This window comes from Micropterus dolomieu, linkage group LG01 (assembly GCF_021292245.1).
Source record: "Micropterus dolomieu isolate WLL.071019.BEF.003 ecotype Adirondacks linkage group LG01, ASM2129224v1, whole genome shotgun sequence".
Taxonomy (NCBI): Eukaryota; Metazoa; Chordata; class Actinopteri; order Centrarchiformes; family Centrarchidae; genus Micropterus; species Micropterus dolomieu.
In genome coordinates, this window is record NC_060150.1 from 46,077,991 (window position 1) to 46,100,146 (window position 22,156).

General features: G+C 42.5%; 1 pseudogene; it reads left to right on the forward strand.

The window, feature by feature from the left end:
- The first annotated feature begins 3,508 nt into the window (after nucleotides 1–3,508).
- LOC123983809 lies at nucleotides 3,509–18,432 on the forward strand (annotated as a pseudogene).
- The last annotated feature ends 3,724 nt before the right edge of the window (nucleotides 18,433–22,156 follow it).

The following is a 22,156-nucleotide window of genomic DNA, read 5'->3' on the forward strand; positions in this document are numbered from 1 at the left end:
GCAGTATCTATGACAGCTGTCAGTCATCTTCAAAAACTGTAATCTGATATATGAGGACTAATACAAATTTTTAAACCTCCTACTCAGTGACAGCAGCAGCAGTTTGTGTTCAGAGTTTCCTAACATCCTGCACGCATTAATTCAAAACTGACACAAACCTCAGCCCAGCAGCAGCAACAACGGAATTAACATAAAATAAAATAATATCGAACAAAAACTGGGTTAAAGCTCCAGAAAAAGCTGTTAAGTGGACTTTGTGTTCAGATTATTCAGTCACAAAGAATCTGAAGTATCATCCCCAAAAATATTAACTGATTAACTGGGCTCCTGTGCTGAGATGAACTGTGTTTGTGCTCCTATAAGTCTGTAAAATAACATTTAGTTCATTTAATTTAAAGCACTTAGTTTAGTTTACAACTTACTAGTTGTAACTTAAACAAAACCTATTTTAATTAAATCCTTTCAGGCCAAGAGAAACACGTTATGTTACACACTGACACACACACAAACTCACCTGTTAATGGGAGGAGCAACACTGACCAGGTGATCCAGGTATAACGTCTCGGGTTACGTATGTAACCCTTGTTCCCCAAGAAGGGGAACGAGACACTGCGTCGGTGACGACACTATGGGCTACCGACGCAGTGTCTCGTTCCCCTTCTCGGGGAACAAGGGTTACATACGTAACCCAAGACGTTCCCCTTCGAGGGAACTCGAACTGCGTCGGTGACGACACTATGGGAACGAGATACCCACTAGGCCGCACCGAAACCCCCGCCTGCCTCCAGCATGCAGTACCCCGTAGGCACGACTAAGAGGAGAGCGTACGGGTGTCGGGTGCAGAAGGAAGGTCCAGACTATAAAACCGGATGAAAGTGTGAAGAGTGGCCCAGCCAGCTGCTTCACACAAATCCTGGAGTGAAGCCCCTGCGAGGAGGGCCCTAGAGGCCGCCATGCCTCTCATAGAGTGCGCCCTCACGGCCATATGTGAAGGCAAACCGCGCACCTGATAGGCCAGGGAAATAGTCTGAACGATCCAGTTGCTGATCGTGTGTTTAGAAACACACCAGCAACTGGTCTGCTTTCCTCCACCGGGAAGACCTCAGAGTGTAAATACTCAGCCCTCTGACAGGGCAGAGCAAATGAAGTCTCCCATCCTTGCCGTCCACATGAGGTGGGGATGAAACGCCTGCAGCACCGTGGACCCTGCCAACATGGACGGAACCTTAGGGACATAGCCTGGACAGGGGTGCCAGATGGCTCTGACCTTCACTGGGGCAAACTCCAGGCATTGAGGAGAAACCGAAAGTGCCTGGAGATCCCCCACCCTCCTCAGAGAGGTGATAGCGAGGAGAAAGGCCATCTTAAGGGTCAGGTGCTTGGCCTCAGCTGACTCCAGGGGTTCGAAGGGGGCCCCAGCCAACGCTTCGAGAACCACTGCCAGGTCCCAAGTGGGAACCCTGGAATGAGTCACAGGTCTCATCCTCCGGGCTCCACGGAGGAAGCTCATGACCAGTAGAAGCCTCCCCAGAGGCCCATCCCGCAGACAGGCGTGGAACGCTGCAATGGCAGCCACATACACCTTAAGCGTGGACGGGGAAAGGCCAACAGAGAAACAGTCCTGAAGGAACTCCAGTACCATAATCATCGGGCAGGTAACTGGGTCCACCGCCCGTTCTCCACAACAGGTGGCAAACACATTCCACTTCAGGCCGTACATCCTTCTTGTGGACGGGGCTCTGGAGCTGAGTAGTGTCTCAACTGCTCCTGCCGTCAGGCCCGCCTCCAGGAACTGCGCCCCCTCAGGGGCCAGACCCACAGCTGCCATAGGGCGGGGCGAGGGTGAAAGACCCGGCCCTCCACCTGGGACAGCAGGTCTCTCCTCAGAGGGACCTGCCAGGAGCAATATTATATCCGAGAACCACACTAGCCCCGTTCTGACGGACTCGCTCCAGAACCCCCGAGAGCAGAGCGACTGGGGGAAAATCATACAGACGCAGCCTCGGCCACGTCTGCACCATGGCATCCAGCCCTAGCAGGGCTGGGGGCGAGAGGGAGAACCACAGTGGACAGTGCGTAGTCTCCTGAGAAGCAAACAGGTCCACGTCTATAGGGCCGAACCTTTCGCACAATAACTCCACCACCTCGGGGTGGAGTCTCCATTTCCCGGGCCTCAGCCCCTGTCTCGACAGCAGCTCTGCTCCCTGATTCTGGAGGTGGAGGCGAGGGGGTGGTAGTGGGCCCCCCTACTTGAAACCTCAGGACCTCTTTCCCGCCGAGATTGAATGATGGTCCTCACATCCGTCTTCTCGGGGGGCTGTGGGCGAGAGCGCCGCCTCGCGTCCCAGGTTTGTTGAGGGGGACCACGGGAAGCGACGCTTTGCTTCTGGCTCTGGTGGTAGGAGCTAGATGACAGCCGTCGCCGTCCTGGACCCAGACCGACGGGGGAGATATTGCTCAAACGCCTCTCCCTGCGTTTTGACGTGCTGGAACCTGCTGACGACAGTGTCCACAGCCTCACCAAACAGGCCAGTAGTCGTGAGGGGCGCATCAAGGAGGAAAGCTTTTCCTTCTCCTGGATGCCCGAGAGGTTGAGCCACAATTGGCGCTCCGTGGCCACCAATGCTGCCATGGAGCGGCCAATGGAACGGGCCGTCTCGGCTTGCACCAGCTCGACCCGCCACCATATAAGCCATGCCCACCAGAGCGGATGTCACCCGACATGGCTTGGTGGGCAGCGCCGGCGTCTTGAGAGATGACGCTAGGGTGGGTGAGAGGTAGCTCGCTAATGCCTCCTCAACCTGAGGCATCGCTCCTTAGCCGCGCTGCTTGATCTCTACCCCCTTACCACAGTTACACTGTCATTCTGTGGGACACATGAATATTTGTGGGCTTCCACAAAGGATCATTAGAAATGTTTATTAAAAAATCAATTGCTGACAAAATGGAAATACCTGTTAAATTGTATTTATTGCAGTCACACCAAACAGCAATTAAGAAAATCAAATGCAAAAGAAGAAATGGCCAAGACAGCCTGGTGGTAGAGGATGGAAAGCAATGGTGCCAGAGCTATTTGACATTAATCTACCTACGCTGGGACAGTGGCCATGCAGATGGTCTGAACAGACTGATGTGTCTCCTGTCACCAAAATTGGTTTAGGAGGTTGCCAATAGGATTGGAGTCAACAGGCGTCTGTTGACTTGCTGGTGACTGCGGCTGGTCAGAGCTCCCACACCCAGAGGAGACAAATATTCTTATTGTATTTGCTAATTTGTGCCATCTTTGTATCTGAGACAGTTGTCAGTCACCTAGAGAAGCTGTAAACTTATCTACGAGGACTAATACAAACTACAAACAGCAGCAGCAGTTTGTATGTTTGGAGCTTCCTAAATGGCTGCTTTAGATAATTTGTCAAGGATTAATATGATATGAATAAAACATCTTGGTGTTTGTAGAGTTCAGTTCAACAGACAGAGAGCAGAGTCTCCAGTACCCAGCTGTCTGTCTATGAAGAGTGACTGGTCCAATAATCCTCCTATGAACTTCGGTAATGAACCAGAACCTTCAGACACAAAGTAAGAAAACTGCTACCAACTCATTTATATGAGTCATTTGAAGTCACCTCAACAGATTCTTTGATTATATATATCAATTTCTACTAAAATGTATTTGGTACCTATTTAAACAAAACTGTTGTGACGCAGTATCTATGATAGCTGTCAGTCATCTTCAAAAACTGTAATCTGATATATGAGGACTAATACAAATTTTAAAACCTCCTACTCAGTGACAGCAGCAGCAGTTTGTGTTCAGAGTTTCCTAAATACCTTTCATCACAGAATGTATTAAAGGATTCATGAGATATGAATAAAAACATCTTGGTATTTGCAGAGTTCAGTTCAACAAACATAGTGCAGAGTCCGCAGTATACAGCTGTCTATCTATGAAGATCAACTGGTCCAAAGATGAAGCTCCAGACTTCAGTAATGAACCTGGACCCTCGGACATGAAGTAAGAGACTGTTTTTACTGTAAACTGACTTGATGGAAGATGATACATCCATTGGGGATGTTATGCTAAAAGAATAATATGCAGGATATTGTTTGAAACTAAGATGGATCTGATTTTATTTCTGTAACACCTGAGATCCTCCAATTCAGAATTTACTCTTCCAGAAAATAATCATCTATTTTTACCCTCACAATGATGTCATTGTACAGATTTAGATCAATCTAAAAAAGAATCTGACAGAATCTGCCTCAAACGTGTAATTCATTTTCTCATATTTGTCTCTAAATATTGAGCTGTTTGTCAGATCAGCTGTTGTGATTCACCAGATGCATCTTGAATCAGTTTATATCATAATTGTGCAACACTTTGCGTTGCTGGATCTTTTAGCTCAGATTCTCTCCAACAGATATTGTTCCTAAAAGTCAGGATCAAACATGCATGGGCAGCACTCATTGAAAAGTTATCACTGGATGAAAAAGGCACATTATGTGTTTAGTGTGTAATACAATTACACATTTAAGTAACAACACTTTTACTGTTCTCTGTGACTATCTGAGCTTCTACATATCTACCAAATCTTGATATTTTTCAACAACAAGCAACAAATCATTTTAGTTCTAACTAAATGTCTTCACAGAGAGAGGAAGAGGAGTCATGTTTCTGTGGAGGAGCAGCCGTCCTGCTGTTCTTTGTGTCAGGATGTCCTGAAGGATTCAGTCTCTACCAGCTGTGGACACTGGTTCTGCAGACAGTGCATCACCTCATACTGGGACCAGTCTGCTTCATCAGAAGACTCCTCCTTTCCCCAGTGTGGAGAAAGATCCAGAACAAGAGCTGGACTGCAGACAGCAAGTCAGAGCAACTCTATACAAAGTAAGACTGCACATCTGTCTGCTGATGTCATCATATCTGAAAACAGGACTTTCTGTTTAATTACAGGGACATTTGATTTTTTAATATTATCATGAATATCATAAATTCCAAAACATTTTCTTGATCTGGATTCTTGCTCTCTGTTTAGTCTCAGAATATTTGTTCTTCTCTTTCAGCAGATAGTCGTCTGCAGGAGGTTTTAGATGAACATAAGATCAGTCTGAGGAGGAGATGTGAATGTGTGACTGAAGGAAGTTATGAAACAGGAAGTGGAACCCTCCTCAACAGGATCTACACTGAGCTCTACATCACAGAGGGACAGAGTGAAGAGGTTAATACCCAACATGAGGTGAGGCAGCTTGAGACAGCTTACAAGATGGAGACCCTCCATGAAACTCCAATCAAGTGCCACGACATCTTAAAAGCCTTACCTGGCCAACAGAGACCCATCAGAGTGGTTCTGACCAACGGCGTTGCTGGCGTTGGAAAAACCTTCTTAGTGCAGAAGTTCACTCTGGACTGGGCAGAGGGCTCGGAAAACCAAGATCAGTCTGCTGGTTCTGCTCTCCTTCAGGGAGCTGAACTTGATCAAAGATGAGCAGTACAGTCTTCTCACGCTGCTCCATGTTTTCCATCCAACATTACAGAAGGTCCCAGCAGAGAAGCTCGCTGTCTGTAAACTGTTGTTCATCTTTGACGGCCTGGATGAAAGCAGACTTTCATTGGATTTCCACAACAGTGAGGTTGTGTCTGATGTCACACAGAAGTCATCAGTCAACCTGCTGCTGACAAACCTCATCAAGGGGAATCTGCTTCCCTCGGCTCTCGTCTGAATAACTTCCAGACCTGCAGCAGCCAATCAGATCTCTCCGTCATTTGTTGACAGGGTAACAGAAGTACAAGGCTTCACTGACGCCCAGAAGGAGGAGTACTTCAGGAGGAGAGTCAGTGATGAAGAGCTGTCCAGCAGAATGATCTCACACATCAAGACCTCCAGGAGCCTCCACATCATGTGTCTAATCCCAGTCTTCTGCTGGATCACTGCTACAGTTCTGGAGCACATGTTGACTACAGACCAGAGAGGAGAGCTGCCCAAGACCCTGACTGACCTGTACTCACACTTCCTGCTGGTTCAAACAAAGACGAAGAAGCAGAAGTATGATGAGGGACATGAGACGAGTCTATAGGAGCTGATGGAGGCTGACAGGAAGGTTCTTCTGAAGCTGGGGAGGCTGGCGTTTGAACAGCTGGAGAAAGGAAACATCATGTTCTACCAAGAAGACCTGGAGCAGTGTGGTCTTGATGTCGCAGAGGCCTCGGTGTACTCAGGAGTTTGTACAGAGATCTTCAAAAGAGAGAGTGTAATCTTCCACAAATCAGTCTACTGCTTTGTTCATCTGAGCGTTCAGGAGTTTCTGGCTGCAGTTTACATGTTCAGCTGTTACACTAACAGGAACACAAAGGTACTGGAGGACTTCCTAAAAGACAACAAAAACAGAGACCCAAAACCAAATTTTCTCAAGATGATTTCAAAGAATTTTGGAAACCCATCCCTTGATGTCTTTTTGAGGAGAGCCATGGAGAAATCCCTTGAAAGTAAAAATGGCCACCTGGACCTGTTTGTTCACCAACAGGAACACAGAGGTGCTGGACGACTTCCTGGGAAACAAACATGCTGATTCAGACCTTGATATCTTTCTGAAGGAAGCAATAATGAAATCCCTTGAAAGTAAAAATGGCCACCTGGACCTGTTTGTTCGCTTTCTTCATGGTCTCTCTCTGGAGTCCAACCAGACTCTTAGGAGGCCTGCTGGGTCGGACAGACAACAGTCCAGAAATCATCCAGAGAGCCATCAACAACCTTAAGAAGATGAACACAAAAACCTCTCCTGACAGAAGCATCAACATCTTCCACTGTTACATCAGGAGATCCAAGAGTTCCTGAAGTCAGAAAATTGATCAGAGAAGGAACTCTCTGTGATCCACTGCTCAGCTCTGGGCTGTATGCTGCAGATGTCAGAGGAGGTTCTGGGTGAGTTGGACCTAAAGAAGTACAACACATCAGTGGAGGGACGACAGAGACTGATTCCAGCTGTGAAGATCTGCAGAAAGGCTCTGTAAGTCTCAAAACACAGTATCTACACAGAAATACAAAAACAGTAAAAGGTAGTGATGCAGACAGAATATTATTAATAGTAATAGTAATAATGACAGCAATTTTCCAGAAGAAGTCAAGTTAGTAACATGCATTAATGGGATATGGTTGTGGAGAATGAGGGGAGAAGAGCATCAGCTCGGTTTTAGAACATACACACTTTACACACATACACAATATAAAACCAACTCACTATAACATTTTCCTGAACTAGCATTAAACCTGCTTACTGAAATAATTCTACATGCTTTACACTGCAAATGTCTACAAATATATTTTTTGTGTTTATATCTATCAAGTTAGTGACACAAGTATCTTCTATCATATTCTACAAAACACAAACAAGCCCATGACTGAGGTAAATATATGCAAGTGCAGTTACAAGCTACAGTGATTTTTAGAGCTCATTGAACATCATGTTAAAATAAAGTTTAACCAACACAGTACGCTGTTAATCACAATATGACGCATGTTCACATGTCTAAAGCAGTAATCTGTAGTTCATTATGTTGCTCAAGGACACTTTGACACGTGGACAGGAGTTTGAAACCACATCCAGTATGAAACCACAAACCTTTTGATCAAAGGTTGACCAGCTCAGGCTGACCAGTGATCAGCTGATCTACAGCCGCTCATGTGCTTTGTGATGCAAAATTTTTACAATAAAGTGCCAGATTTTATTATACTTTGAAGTTTGATATTTTCTATCATCACAGACTTTCTGGGTGTGGACTCTCAGAGACTCACTGTGAAGTCGTGGTCTCAGCTCTGAAGTCCAACCCCTCCCATCTGAGAGAGCTGGACCTGGGTCACAACAACCTACAGGATTCAGGAGTGAAGCTGCTGTGTGCTGGACTGAAGAGTCCAAACTGTAGACTGGAGGCCCTGAGGTCAGTTCATGTGTCGTGTGATCAGCCCAACCGTTTTGATTATTGTGTATTGTCTGCTAAATAGCAGAAGGGAGGTACAAACCCCATTTAAGTTTACAACCCTGTTGTAATGTGACAATTAAAATCTACCTTCTTCCTTCTTCAGATATAATGTATTTTTATACATACTCTTCAAAACAATGTTTTACACAAACTGATACATTAATACATGAAGGCCCTCTCTCACCCTGACACACACACACACACACACACACACACACACACACACACACAAAAAAACCCCACTAAAACTTACATACAGGAGCACAGAGACAGAGAGTGTGAAGCATATTTCCAAATGCAGCTTTTTGAGGTTTCATGTCTGATCTGTTACCAACGATAGGTGATACTTCAACATGTGAGAATACTTCCTGCCAGAAAATGATGTAACTTTGTGTTCTGACTCAACCAGTAAAGAGGAGCATAAGAAGCACCATTTAAGATGAAGAGAACATGTCTCTAACTTTACTTGCAAATTTGATCCAGTTATAAATACAATTGATGGTGAAGCTTGTGGTCAGTCAGCTGTTTGTTGATGGAGATGACAGTAGTGATGAGGAGAGTCTCCTGTAAATCTGTGGTTTGAAATGAGCATTATATTTTAAAATCCTTGTTTCATATTAGCCTTTTGGAATTCTATATAAAACATCTTTATCAGTATTTTTCATAAATGAACCTGATTGTTATAATTAGAAGAAATAAAAGAAACTGAAAGTAACAAAAGATACTAAATTTCTGATTTGATCATTATTCCAGACTGGCCTCAGATCAGCAGCATGTTACTGATCTGTGCTGACACGAATAGGTGTATGAATGTTGTGCTGACATTTGGATGATCCACAATAACACAAAAGCTCATTGGTTAGGATACAGTAATGTTGAGCTGCACATTTAAAACCTGATCAATTCTGATTGGGTTATAAATGGATTGTTATCTGCCACATTTTTCATTCAGATTGAGTTCCTGCAGTTTGTCAGAGATCAGCTGTGCTTCTCTGGCCTCAGCTCTGAAGTCCAACCCCTCCCATCTGAGAGAGCTGAGGCTGAGTGACAATGAGTTGCAGGATTCAGGAGTGATGCTGCTGTGTGGTTTTCTGGAGTGTCCACACTGTAGACTGGAGATTCTGATGTCAGACAATATTTTTAACTTCTGTGCTGAGAATAATATGATGTAAAAGTTGTGGTGACTGTGTGATTATACTGATCCACACTGAGTATCTTAATGCTAAAGTCTGTTTTCTTCTTCAGTGACATATTTTGCATCAAATATGTATATATATAAGTCAAATCATCTTATATGTGATGTTATGATCCTGGTCTGAGTCGGTCTGTGTTTGTATTATTTTTGCCTTTTCTGCTCTGTGTTCTGTGTTCTCATTCTAGTTTCAGTCTTCAATTTTCCTGGTTACATGCTTTTGGTCCAGCACACTAGTCCTGTTTCTGTCTTATTTTACTATAATACAGAAATGCCGTCCTTCTGAAAAGTTGTGAAGTTCTGATGAAGGTAAATTTGTCGGGGTTCCTTTGCCCAAACAACTAAATCAATGCCGTATGATGTGTAGGCAATCAACCTGTGGCACTGCTGAGGTGCTGGCCAATCAAGTATAGTAACACCATGGTCAGCAAACCAGTTACTAGTCATTTTGGCACTGTGGTCAGGTGCCAAGTCCTGCTGGAAAAGGAAATCAGCATCTTCATAAAGCTTGTCTGCAGATGGAAACATTAATAATAATAATAATAAATTTAATTTGTATAGCGCTTTTCACGGACTCAAAGTTGCTTTACAGAGCAGATAAAGACACATGACAAAAAAAAATTAAAATTAAAATTAAAATTAAATTAAATTAAATAAAATTAAATAAATAAATAAAATAAAGCTGACCAATCAGCTGATTCCTCTCTTAGCATTCATTGGCAAATTCCATACAAGCTTATTTAAGCTGCTGGAGCCTGCATGCCTGCCCTTGCTGCTTCCCCTGCAAACATTATGCTTGTTAAACAGATGTATTGATAAAGTATTGTCTTTTTACTCGCAAGGTTTATTTGCACGTACTTACAGTTACGAGGGTAGCTGTCATCAACTCAAGTAGTTTAGAGTTCTCTTTAATTAAAGGGACTATATGTAAGTTTTTCAATGAAATTAATCAAATTTTCATTGCCTTATTATCAGTGGGCTCAAAACTCACTTAGAAATGAAGCACACGCCTGTTTTCTCCGTTGCTTGCATCAGAAATTATTCTGCTTTTAATGTGGAGACACCGGATCGTATTCAGCCCTGTGCGCGCTCCCAAGCCTCTCTCATGCTACAGCGACAACATGGCAGCTAACGACACGCAGTCCACTAACACCCTAAAACAACCGGCTCCCAGCAAAACACAGGCTCCACGTAAGGATACAAAACAACAATAAAGGTTTATGTGCTGAAGCCCATCAGACCAAACAGGTTCAGATGATGTCGAGTAAAAACAAAGTGAGCATTAGTAAAGCTGGAGAAACACAGAGGAAGTCACATTAGCTCACCGGCTAACGCTGAGCAGTTGCTAATGTTATACGGTGCAAAGTTATATCGCTTTCCACATTACTTCACCAACTAACACGACCCATGTTACTATCCTGTGTACCACTGTTGATTTAGCCTGCAAGAAAGGATGTAACGGTAAAAAGCAAATGTGGAGTGATTTTTTTTACTAACATTAGCCAGGAGCAGCCAGCTAATGCTACAGTAGCTCGGACCTGCCGCTGTTTGCTTCGTACCGTTCATTTTAGGTTTATTGTGGTAAAACCAATACTCAGGTGCTCAGGTACACAGCTTCTCCACCTCTCCGTACTGTAACTAACATGACCCACAAAATATACAACCCAGAAGAAGAGCCATGCACTAACACTACAGTAAAGTTACTGCAGTCTTCTTATTATAAAGTGTGACACAATCTCATTATAATATTCAGTCCAGCCCACTACCCGTTTCTTATCATCCAATACATTTAGCTGTGCTGACATTGCTGAGCCTCCGGTGACAGATACACAGATAGTAAAGATAATTACTGAAAGCAGCAGGCGAGCTAACGCTGTAGCACGTCGGCTAAATGCAGTAAATGTACCGTGATCATGTAACGAGAATGGATTAGTTCAACCTGCAGCTGAAAAAACTATTACTGTAACGTTGCAGTAGGGGTTTACCTGAGTTTCCAGTATATTATGTCAAGCTGTCTCCCGGCCTGTCTATAGCCACTGTCACTCTGCGCTGGCTGCGCTGAAGTAACATTACGGAGCCGGTGTTGAGCTGCCTCTGAGACAGGAACGCTGAAATAACAGAGCCTGAACATGTCTGAGTGAAAAGCCACAGCCTGCATGCCGGTGTTTCCGTATTTATTGCACGATTTCTGTATGAAAGTGGTTGTGTTTCAGATTGTGCTCACTCATGAGTTCAAGTGAGCATGCATACGAGCACATGCCTGGTAGCAATCTTAAAACCGCACCGCAGGTGGCAGCTGGACCACTTTGACCTTCCAGTCAACTTTTCCTGAATATGCTTTGATCCAGCACTCTGTGAACAGCCATCCCTTTCAGCAATGACCTTCTGTGGCTTACCCTCCTTGTGGAGGGTGTAACGGAGTGTCTTCCGTTTCCCCCCATTAAGAGACATGCTTTGCACGTTATCACGATTTGGCAAAATAAGCTGTTATTGCACAGAGGCGTGTCCTATACCATACGATCCGGCAGCATTCCCCAAACATGTAGATGAATCTCTATGAATGTGCGATAAACTGTGCGGTAGTTATGAGGCAAAATGGCCTTTGGTTGAAAATGCCATAGGAATGAATAGTATTTTCCCATGCTATTTGAGCTTCGGTTATAGCGCCACCTATAGGCCGATTTGCACCAAAGTTTTCGGGTGTCGTCAGGGGTCCATGGGGAAGAAATTACCCAAATTTGGTATCATTAGGACTTGTTGTTATGTAAGCCAATGGGATTTTTTAAAAACATTTTTAATTTGCAATAACAGCACCACCTATGGGCATATTAGTTTGAACTTTGGTCCCTGGAGTGAGTAGACTATCTTGAACAATTCGGCTCATGTTTCACATCAAAATTTGCACAGCCCCTGAAGAAGGCATGTCAGATAAGTTGCCCAAATTTGGTGTAGATCGGCCATTCCAAACCTAAGATATGACATCACAACAACTTCCTGTTTTGTGTAAACAGTTGTTAACTTTTCAAGCAAAGTAATAAAAAAAAAAAATGCTTGTAAATTTTGGGAGCACTAACTTTAATCAGCTTTGTCTATTGATGGCCAAGTTTGGTACCGGTGGGACGTCCCGCTTTGGAGGAGTTAATTAAAATACGTTTTTCAGTATTTGCGATGTAGCAAAAACAAAGTCTAGGCGGAAATGGCTGTGGCCTATAGCAGGAGATTCAGCTTGATCTCCCGGATATAAGGTTTTTTAATGCGCCTTCGTATGTGAGAATTGGAAGGATTTTTAAGGGCCAAACTTTGGACTTTGCTTGTAGCGCACCCTACAGGTTGAAGTGAGTGAATTTTTGCTGTTGTTAGTAAGACTGGGACGCAACTTTCACTTTGGGATTTCACCAAGAATTCACAGCAATCTGATCACAGCAAACATGTGAGGTCGATTAGATGAACAATTTATGATATCATCAAAATACAAACTGACAGGCACACACAGAGATTCCTGCCTATTCTTGAGATGGCAGTTGCCTTGACTCATCGCTCCACTTGCATCTCGGGTGGGAGGGAGACGAGGTACAAACAGAGAAATGAGAAAGGCCTATTGTCTTCTAAAGTTACATAATTTATTCTTTATTCAGATTGAATGACTGCGGTTTGTCAGAGATCAGCTGTGCTTCTCTGGCCTCAGCTCTGAAGTCCAACCCCTCCCATCTGAGAGAGCTGGAGCTGAGAGGGAACATCCTGCAGGATTCAGGAGTGAAGCTGCTGTGTGATTTTCTGGAGAGTCCGCACTGTAGACTGGAGACTCTGAGGTCAGTTCACTGACTCTCTGTTACTATTGTAGATCTTATATGTTTATTAACAATCAAACATAATATAAGTTCATAAATAACTTTTCATAACATTTTCTGTTGCTTATATTTTCATGTTACTCGTACTAAATTTAGTTTGCAGTGACAAAATTGTTTTAAATTGAGGAAGTTTTCTGGTTAAGTATAAATATTTGTTGATTTCAATGTGTTTTCACAAATAATGTCTGACCATTGATATTGATCCTTAGAGATCCAGTGTGAAATATTTAGGAGGATCTATTGAAAGCAATGCAATATAATATACATAACTATGTTTTCAGTGGTGTATAAAGACCTTAGATAATGAACTGTTATCATTTTATTACCTTAAAATGAGCCATTTATAACTACATACATCCTCTTACACGGAAGTCGCCATGTTGTGTATTAGTGTATTATTCTACAGTGGCACAAATGGACAAACTGTTTTGCAGAGCGTGTTGTATATATACAAAGAAGAACAAGTAACGGTAGTAGTAGTGGTAGTAGCAGTAGTCAAATAGTTTATTAGAAGTAAGAAAAGAAGAGAAATTTTGACATATGCAGGACCACACGTATTATTTAGCTGAACTGCCAACTGAATGAGTGAAAGGGAGGGGGGAGCGGTGACTGATGATGCATTCAAGTGGTGTCAGAATAATCAGAATCTTTTTTCCTTAATCTTCATTGCAAAAAAGCGAAATAAAGTGTACATGGGATATAAAGAAGTATGCAGAACTTTGATTCATGCAAAATCACGTATTACATTTCTTAGTTGTTGTTGTTGTTAACGGTTAGTGAACTAGATGTTTTCCCACTCCAAAGCCATCACAAATGGACACACGGTCAAGACCTTTTGGCCTCAGTTTGTAACACCCTGGGGAGCCCCTTAGCGTTATAGTTCAACGAACTGGGGAAAGCCCTGGAGAGTCACTTTTGAACACTAAAGATAACTGTTCGATATGTAAGAGAAAAGTCCAAGTAGGAAATGGCTGTGGTGGACAGAGTGCCAGAAACTGGACTTTCAGCCAGGAGACCAATATTCATTTCTTGTTTGAAACAAAAAGTCAACATAAAATGTTTATATTTAACTTATGTAAGTTACATAGTTGGTAACATTACTTGCAAAAGTTATGCGCATGTCCAAATTGAACCAACCACAATACAGCACTCCTTGGGTCTGCCTCAACACACTTGCCACGTGTGAGGTCGATTAGATGAACAATTCATGACATAATCAAAATACAAATTGACAGGCACAGAGATTCCTGCCTACACTTGAGATGGCTGTTGCCTTGATTCCTCCACTCGCATCTTGGGTGGGAGGGACTAAGATGCGATGCGAAGAGTCGAGGAGGTACAAACGGAGAAATGAGAAAGGCCTATGACCTAAGTTACGTAATTTATTCTTTATTCAGATTGTGGGGCTGCCGTTTGACAGAGATCAGCTGTGCTTCTCTGGCTCTGAAGTCCAACCCGTCCCATCTGAGAGAGCTGCAGCTGAGTCACAACAAGCTACAGGATTCAGGAGTGAAGCTGCTGTGTGGTTTTCTGGAGAGTCCACACTGTAGACTGGAGACTCTGAGGTCAGACATCATTTTTTACTTCTGTGCTGAGATTAATATGATGTGAAAGTTGGGGTGACACTAAACTGCAGACATAAGGCTGATATTGTATTGATCCACACTTGAGTATCTTAATGCTAAAGTCTGTTTTCTTCTTCAGTGGTTTAGTCCATTTTCTAAATTACTATAATGTTGAACTCCACATTTAAAACCTGCACTCATCTTATTGGATTATAAATGGATTTTTATCCCCATCATTTATTCTTTATTCAGATTAAGTTCCTGCAGTTTGTCAGAGATCAGCTGTGCTTCTTTGGCCTCAGCTCTGAAGTCCAACCCCTCCCATCTGAGAGAGCTGAGGCTAAACTTCAACAACCTGCAGGATTCAGATGTGAAGCCGCTGTGTAATCTTGTGGAGAGTCCACACTGCAGACTGGAGACTCTGAGGTCAGTAGATGGTTGGAGTCCATGCTGGTTTCAGCAGTATTGTACTAAGCACAGTTCGTATCAAAGCAATGATCCAAGATTTCCTGTAAACCTCCAACCTTCTCAGCGGCTGCTTTCCTCAATGAAGCTGTGAGAGGAGAAAGGTGACATGCTTCAGGATTGGACAGAAATACAGAGGGAGAGAAAAGTCAGCCAATCAGATCAGCCAGAAGCTTGTTGTGATCATGTGTTTGAGTTGATGTGAAGACGACTGTTGTTGTTGTGTTCATGTCTACAGAAAATAAAGCTGGATTCCAGCTGACAGCATCACAAGATGTATAGAGACAGTGGTCCTCATTCATCAAACTGTCATACCATCAAATTTGATCTCAAAATATTTGTTCTCTTATTTCAACACTAAACTATTGATTAGTTCATCTTTGTCACAGCTCTGAGATCAGTCAGAGAACCATCATTACATTTAGTAATCATGTGCCAGCGGAAAATATGTGTCTGTAACTCTATTCCAGCTATTGTACTGTGAAAAAGTTAGCATAAGATAGCCCTAATTGATCCACACTACATTTAGAAAACAAACATTTTAGAAGTTGTTGTCCTGCTGTCTTGCTGACAGACCTGACAAAGCATGAATTCATATGTTTAACAAATCTGCATCATATTGTGGTTATTTCAGCAACAGTTTGATCCATTTGTTTAAGCAATTTTTTTTACAGCAAAATGTTTATTTTGTGTTCATACAGCTGTTAATGATGAGTTGTGTTGATTCGCATTATCGGGTTGTGTGTGAACACTTGGCAGTTGTCTAGCGATAAAACCCCCACGAAGAGAGCTGAATGCCGCATTAGAGGGCAGACAGCAGCTGAGTTAGTGGGGGGATGGGCAGGAGCCATTTAGTCAAATCTGTTAAAGACCAGATTAAGTTCGTTGGCCCTGTCCAAGCTGCCTTCAACTCCTCAAAAAAAGTTGCATCATAATTGTTTGTGATAAGATTTCATATTTTTTTTGTAAAAGACCAGGCTATTTATTTTAAACTTATATGGAAAATATGACATTCACAAATGGTCTAAAAAGAACAAATTCAACATTTAGAAATAGAAATCACATTTAAACTGACCGTGGCACAAATCAGACAGACAACATGAGTATGTGGACGGTTTATTGATGTTTTGCAGTGTTTTGAACAGCGACACAGTCACCTCCATGATCACGCTCACAGTCCTCGCTTTAAACTAATCTGCAGGTGGGAGAGGTCCCCGTGAAACATCGTGCAGCTAACGATGTAGCCTGCAAATTACACTCAGAAGCATATATCTACATAACGATATATAACGTAGATAAACAAAGTTATCGTAACGTATTTCCTGGTTTGCAGTCAATGGATCTTGAGGCCACGCCTACGGCACATCTGGGACTATCACCAGTTAATTTTGCCACCAGTTAAACTGTCACACCGGTGTTTGTTGACCTCTCTCACGGTATGGCCGCGCGGCCGCGCGCAGCAGATGCTACGTGTTACGTAGGCAGGTTATAGGTAACGGAGGGAGGGGAATAACCGCAAGCTCATCAGACATTTCCTAAAAATAAACATTGTTCACGAGTTCCGCACCTCGAGTCCGAGTTGAGTCTGAAGTCTTTTGAGGACGAGTCTCAAGTAGAGTCTGAAGTCACTGTGTGTGCGACTTAAGTCGCACTCGAGTCCCCATCTCTGGTGGGTAGGGTGTGCGACTCCTGTTGGAGAAATTGTATGATCGATCCCAAAATTCTCCCTTGTTAAACAAATTGATTGGCCTATAAGAACACTTTTTCACATGCTCGCAATAAACAATGTGCCGCAGTGTGCATCCTGGCGTTTGATCCGCATTCATAGACCTATGGACGCTAATTTTCCATTTCCCTAAGGAAATTCAGGGGAATCCAATCACACGTTTACTGGCGGCTTTTACAGAGGTGTGTCAAGTAAGACTCTTTCAAATGTCCTTCAGAACTTTTCAAAGTAAAAGCTCTCAATAAACTCGACATGAAGCATTGCTACAAAAAACATTCTCATGCTTTCATTTTGGAGGCACAATCACTTAAGAGGAAGTGATCACTTAGAAGTGATTATGCTGGCTGCTTATTGCTGACTACTGCACTAGAGGTTTTCAGGCCAGCATGACAGTGGGGAGCTGGAGTTGGTTTGGGCACCAGAACCGGAGCCAAAAGAGTAGGCAACGAAAAGACGCTTAGCAGCCTTGCAGTTAACATGGCATGAACAAGACCGAGCACAGAGACAAACAGGATTACAGTACCATGTTAATTTACAGAGTTCTATGATGAATAGATAGCTTTACTTTTTGCTAAACCGTTAACAGTAAAAATCTATTTTACATTATTTACTATTACATTTTTTTAAATGTTATGAGAAAAATAATCAGTTCTTTATTGTATGAATAATTTTGCTCAGACAAACCCAGAGAACAGGAGAAGTGATGGAAACTTCTGTATTGGTTTAGATTTGGTAAAGATACACTGGACAAGAGCAAAATACATGAACTCACCTCAGGGTCTCCAATCTACATTTTGGACTCTCCAGTCCAGCTGACAGCAGCTTCACTCCTGAATCCTTCAGGTTGTTTTCGGTCATGTCCAGCTCTGTCATATAGGAGGGGTTGGACTTCAGGACTGAGGCCATGACTTCACAGTGAGTCTCTGAGAGACGGCAGAAGGAAAGTCTGTGATTACAGAGAATAAAAAACTTTATAATAAAATCATACACTTCACAAATGTCACAAAGCACCTTAACATGAGCATTACATTACATTAATATCCAAAGGAATTGGCCTTTGTGACATGCAAAGGAAGGACACAGCCTTGGTGTGTGGACCCTTGCACAGTATTAAACAGACATGCCAGACTTGTTTATTCTGGAACCATCTGTTATGACCTGGCTCAAAAGGCCACAACAAAAGGGAGACACACCATGGTAAAAGTTTAACAAAATATGTTTATTTAAACCAAAATGAACCAAATTAAGAAGTATTTCAAACTAACATTAAAGTATGAGGTATGTAGTCTGTGGTTTCAGTAATGTCTGTGCAGGATGATGGTTGCATGGGTGTATGTGTGAAGGTGTTGTAGCATGCAAACAAGACAAATACCACAACGCAACAGTCCAACCAAAGAAAACCAAACTAAATGGAAAACCAGGGAGCCAGCCGCAGGGAGGTCTGACCTGGTCTTGACAGCAGCCCTCTTTGCCGAATGAGAAAACAATCCCAAATACTCTACAGGGCAATTAGCCCAGGTGCCCAGAGCCACTGCAATCAGCAGAGAGAGAGAGAGAGAGAGCAAGAGAGACAGGCCACACTCATGACCCCAAAGGGCGCCGACTACTCTCGTCGTAAAGGTGTTACTACCAACACTCCACAGGAAGACCAAAAGGGCAAGTAACCATGGTAACCACCCTAACCCTGCAAGTTACCTCAAAACATCAAAGTAAAGAACCACCTTTCAGTCCTGATTCTCTACCTCACGAAATGGCCAAAAAGCCATAAACGTAGACTCTGACTGCATCACACACATACACACACACCAAACGCTGCCCCTCCTTTTTGTGCCGATGTGTGAACTGATAACAATGCCAGACGCCAGGGAAAGGACAGCCCAAAATTCAGACCTTGTGAACAAAGACTGTTATAATGTCTTGGTCTTATAAACTTGCCTTATTACCTTGTTTGAATTAAATAATCTTTGTCGCCTCTTCAATTTTGAGTAGTATATTATCATGTTGTTCTTGTTTAGGAACTATGTTGAAAAGAAGGAATCAAAAGGATATTAATCTGCAATGCTCTTAATTTCATTCCCTTGTGCTCATTTACATTCCTGCCTGTGTTTATGGTTTATACCAATGCCACGTTCCAAACATCTGCTTATATACTTTCTTATAAATAATATGGTATAAAAATATTATCCTGTGTTATACAAATCATTTTCCCAGCTCCTGGACCAAAGATTGAATTATTTATAAAATTTAGGTTAGTCTGAGTTATTTTGGTCCTTTCATTAAACCGTTGTCCCCCAGAGGATAAAACAGTTATTACATGCCATTGTTGTTAAACATTCTCCTTGTGCTCAATCTATCACTGTCTGTGTTTTATTGTAACTGAAACCATGTCTCACATACTTTCTTATATATTTTCTTAGTAAGAATATTTAACAATCAACATTATCCTGGAAGTATTTAGTAAAGCCGTTGAGCCATTCAGATTTCAGCAAAAACTAGAATCAGTCCAAGTTGGGCGGAGCCACCCGTATCTCCCCTCAATATTAAAAGTGTTAGTTTGGCCCAGTCTGATAGACACACAGAAAGCGTTCCACTGCAGCTGACAAGTGTTATGCTGAATTTTGCATGACTGCTGAGAATTGCATGCACCACTACTCAGGGCAGGGTGTAGCTCCGGTGCACAAGCACTGCGTGTATGTGCAGGTTTTACCCACCAAGCAACATGCTTCACCGTCACCAAAACGACAGCAGTGTCACACTGAGTTACATTTCGTAGCTTTTCTGTCCTTATCTTCATGCAGTCAGTATGTATCAATATTAATGAGGGGCGTTTCACTGACCATTTATAGGCATCAATGGGCATTAAAGGGTCATACAATGAGCTCACTCACATACGCTACATTTCAAGTTAATTGTGATTTATAAAGGGGTATCAGTGCAGGATGTGTGTGCGCACTGTTTTTATAAATCAGAATATTTTTGTGCGTACGCAATTCCTGTGTTTTGTACGTATGCAACCTTTATGAGTCTTTTCTACATACAGTTTCATAAATGAGACCTGTCAAATAAGTTGAGATCCCAGCACTCTTGCTATCAGGTCGCAAAGAAGAAAAGGGAGAACAGGGAAGTGCAACGTACATCCATCTGCAAAACACAGAGCTTAACAATGATAAGCAATATATTGAATAATGATTAAAAGAAAGATATTTGGTATAAACACGATATGATGATGATTGCAAATCAGGATATCTTATTGATATTGAAGATGAATAAATTGAATTGATCTTCTGATTGTAAAATAAATAATATGCTTAAATTAAGGAGAATTAGGGTAAAGGTTAAATAACAAAATGTCACTAAGTTTGGGTGAAGACATCATGACAATGAGTCACCAGCAGAGACAAGGACGGAAAAGGAAAAGTGGAAGGACCAAACATGGATATTTCCTGACCCCGGCACACACACAATTACACCCAAAGACAACTTGAAGAGAGAATATATAAAGAAGATTCAGAAAGAGATCGGGGTTATTCCTCGGCAGATCTCAGAGTCATCGGACTGGGAGCAGGACCATCACCGCGCTGGACCAAGAGCCTAAGACAAGAGTGGGGGACTTGACCAGCGAACAACTAGAGAATACTTCAGAGTTTCTTCAGTGGACTTCAAGAGATCAAGCCATAGAGGATAACCGAGGCCAAACCATCTGAAGAATCGTTGGACTCTGTGGTTTTCTCTCTCTCACCTGCAACCTATTATTCTATCCAACTATTACTTCCCCTCCCTTTCTCTCCAAAAAGAAGACATCAAAACACTCAAGCTCAGCTATCATAATCAGGTTTTGAATTTCAGATATTTTATCAGTTTAAGTTGCATGCTTGCCCTTGCTTAATTTTGCAATAACATATATAATCACTGCATTTAAAGTACCAGTAGGGTAGGTTATTCACTAAGGTAGTAATTCATTAGGTAAAGTGTGATTAACATCTTTAAGGTTCGAAATTAACTTACCCCTGCTGATTTTGCCCACTGACAAAGAAATGATCGGTCTATAATTTTAATGGTAGGTTTATTTGAACAGTGAGAGACAGAATAACAACAAAAAAATCCAGAAAAACGCATGTCAAAATATTTTATAAATTTTAATGAGTAAAATAAGTATTTGACCCCTTCTCAATCAGAAAGATTTCTGCCTCCCAGGTGTCTTTTATACAGGTAACGAGCTGAGATTAGAAGCACACTCTTAAAGGGAGTGCTCCTAATCTCAGTTTGTTACCTCTATACAAAACACCTGTCCACAGAAGCAATCAATCAATCAATCCCATTCCAAACTCTCCACTATGGCCAAGACCAAAGAGCTGTCCAAGGATGTCAGGGACAAGGTTGTAGACCTACATAACGCTGGAATGGGCTACAAGACCATCGGCAAGCAGCTTGGTGAGAAGGTGACAACAGTTGGTGTGATTATTCGCAAATGGAAGAAACACAAATGAACTGCCAGTCTCCCTCGGTCTCGGACTCGGACAAAATCTCACCTCGAGGAGTTACAGTGATTATGAGAACGGTGAGGAATCAGCCCAGAATTACGCGGGAGGATCTTGTCAATGATCTCAAGGTAGCTGGAACCTTAGTCAATAAGAAAAAAATTGGTAACACTATGCCATGAAGAAATGAAATCCTGCAGCGCCCTCAAGTTCCTCGTGCTCAAGAAAGCAGATGTACAGGCCTGTCTGAAGTTTGCCAATAAACATCTGAATGATTCAAGGAGAACTGGGGGAAAGTGTTGATCAGTCAGATGAGACCAAAATCGAGCTCTCTGGCATCAAGTCAACTCGCCATGTTTGGAGAAGGAGGAATTCTCCCAATGACCCCAAGAAGATCATCCCCACTATCAAACATGGAGGTGGAAACATTATGTTTTGGGGGTGTTTTTCTACTAAGGGGACAGGACAACTTCACCGCATCAAAGGGACGATGGACGGGGCCATGTACTGTCAAATCTTGGGTGAGAACTTCCTTCGCTCAGCTAGGGCTTTGAAAATGGGTCATGGATGGGTTGTCCAGCATGACAATGACGCAAAACACATGGCTAAGGCAACAAAGGAATGGCTAAAGAAGAAGCACATTAAGGTCCTGAAGTGGCCTAGCTAGTCTATCCCATAGAAAATCTGTGGAGGGAGCAGAAGGTCCGAGTTGCCCATCATCAGCAAGACTTGGACAAGATCTGCAAAAAGGAGTCAGTGGGCAAACATACAAAATCCGCAGGGGATTGAATAATTTTTTTCCCTCACTGTAAATGTCTGTGTGTCTGTATATAAAAATAACAATACACAGACACATTATAGAAAAAGAGTGCAGACACTGTATCCACTGTAACTCTTAATCCTTTAATAC